The 2604-nt window shown below is 35.3% G+C and overlaps 1 pseudogene; it reads left to right on the top strand.

Annotated features, from left to right (window-relative positions):
- Positions 1–489: 489 nt before the first annotated feature.
- Positions 490–1188, top strand: LOC132418001 (zinc finger MYM-type protein 5 pseudogene; annotated as a pseudogene).
- Positions 1189–2604: the final 1416 nt, after the last annotated feature.

The following is a 2604-nucleotide window of genomic DNA, read 5'->3' as shown; positions in this document are numbered from 1 at the left end:
ATGAGAAGCCAAGGGAAGTCACACCATAAAAGCTCAGAGGTGTGGAAGGGCATGATGAGGAGAGGGTGTATGAGATGATCCAAAAGGCCTAACTCAGATGAAGTCTTCCTACCCTTGATGGCTGAATGTTCTTCTAGTCACTAGAGCACTGCATTTTTACTCAAATTATAAAACATCCTTTTTAAACTGTGATACGCTTTCTAGGAGGGCTAAGGCAGGAAGCTGTTATCATTGCTTGGGTTTATTTTTAACCCAATCTGTGTGTTAAAAATAACTGTGAGTGTGGGTCCAGAATAGAGGAGGGAACTTTCCATAAGAGCAGCCAAGTATCTGGAACCTGTTGTTGCTTGTGTGGAGTGTTCTAAGGGGATGTCCTGGGAAAGCAGAGGCCACTCATTAATTAGGGAGGGAAATGAGCGGTTTCTCAGACGGGCTGACTCAATGAGGACCATTCACATATTCATTCATTAAATATCTGTGTCTAGTCTCATGAATGTAGGAAATTCATTTAGTGGTCCACCTAATCCTTTACTTTCTAGGTCTAATAAATTTCAGAAGTCATCAGTGGAAGATGATGATGATGTTTTTATCGAACCTGTACAGCTTCCCAACCTTCTGCACTAGTGGTAGCTGATCAAAGAACCATAACATTTATATCATCAAAAAATTAGGAGCTGCAATGAAATGATTCCACAATTCTTCCTTCCTCAGAAGATTTGGCTTCTCAGAAGGGACGTGTGAGACAATTGTCATTGGTGATGAAGAGGACATGGAAACAAATCAAGGGCGAGAGAAAAATTCCTCCAATTTTATTGAATGGCAATCTCCTGAAACTAAAACTAGAACCCATGCTGTGTATTTCTCCACTTCCAGTTTTTCAAGAAGACCAAGACTGCAGTAGGACCTTTTAATACTGGTAGAATGAATGTGGCAGGAGACTATTTCAAAATGTAGATTCTGCAACTCATCATAAACCTGATTCTTGGATCTCCCAGTCAGCATCATTTCCCTGTAATCAGAATCAGCCAGGGGTAGAGTCCTTATCACCAGCAGCCTTGCTTCCTAAACAGATTTTCCAGTCTTCTGCGCATTAAACCAGTTAAAGTCTCTTGCGCAAACTGCAAAAAAAGAAGGGATAGATTAATAAAAATAGCTATGTCTTCTCTGATTTATCAGTGTTACATATAATGCAAGTATACATTTTTTTTTATACTTGGGTATGTTTTTTCTAAACTTATACATGTTTACAGGTCAAGTAAGCTAGCATTACTTCCATTTAATGCTTTGCTTATGAAAAATATAAATTTGTGTTTGACCAAATTAAATCCTTATTCTGATGTACTTTGTTTAATTAGTAATTATATCAGCTTAAAGATAAATTTCCAAGATCTAGGTAAGTTAAATCTTGGATTGGCATTAGATTGGGTTAATTAATGGAAAATCACTGGATACCTAGATCATTTGCAAGTAAGATCGAACACTAAAGTATTAATTATTAAGCATAATTTAAATTTTATATACCTTAGCTTCTTATTTTTATATACTACAGAAAAATCATATCTTTGGTTCATGTTAATGAACACGTTCATTTCTACCATTTTGAGAAGTTGTATATGGAATATTAGTGACTGTAGAAAGTTGTGTTATGTGAATTCTTGAGCTCTGCTAGTCTGATAAAATGCTGGGGTGTGACAGTTCACATTATCCACGCCCCCAGTCTTCTATGCAAAATAGAAGTTATTTTGGTTTAAAGTTATAATTATTATAAATGGTTGAGACTACACTGAGAAGCAATATTTTCAGAGAATTATAACTGTGTACATGCTTCTGTGTTTTCAGGAAAAGACTAGTTTTGTCCTGAAGCAGCAGCATGAAGTTTTTCATAATATTACCTTGTTTTTCTTTTAATCTCTCTAGTATCTGTAATGAGGTCTCCTCTTTTGTTCCTGATGTTGGTAACTTGTGTTTTCTCTCCTATTTTCTTGATTTGTCTGGCTAGAATTTTATTAATTTTGTTGTATTTTGCCAAAAACTCCCACCAGTTTTGGTTTCTTTTTTTTTCTATTGCTTGTTCATTTCTATGTTAATTTCTACTCTTTATTTCCTTCCTTATATTTACTTTAGCTTTAATATACTCTTCTTTCTCTTGTTTCTTATAGTGGAAATTTGGATTATTAATTTTAGACCTTCTTTTCTAATAGAAGCATTTAAATTTGCTTCTAGGCAATTTTAGCTGCTGTAGCTGTACCCCACACGTTTTTTTTAAAATTTTATTTAAGTATGGTTGATTTACGATGTTAATTTCTGCCGTACAGCAAAGTGACTCAGTTATACACATATATATTCTTTTTCATATTCTTTTCCATTATGGTTTATCACAGGGTAGTGTATATAGTTCCCTGTGTTATACAGTAGTGTATATCCATATGCTATACAAGTGTATGGATAATCCATACAAGTTATTGTTTATCCATCCTATATATACTAGTTTGCATCTGCTAATCCCAAACTCCCAATCCTTCCCTTCCCCACTCCCCTCCCCCTCCCCCTTGGCAACCATAAGTCTGTTCTCTTTGTCTGTGGGTCTGTTTCATAGATTTGTTC

This window comes from Delphinus delphis, chromosome 2 (assembly GCF_949987515.2).
Source record: "Delphinus delphis chromosome 2, mDelDel1.2, whole genome shotgun sequence".
NCBI classification, from domain to species: domain Eukaryota; kingdom Metazoa; phylum Chordata; class Mammalia; order Artiodactyla; family Delphinidae; genus Delphinus; species Delphinus delphis.
Note: the sequence above shows the minus strand (reverse complement) of the source record. Positions and strands in the feature narration are given on the sequence as shown.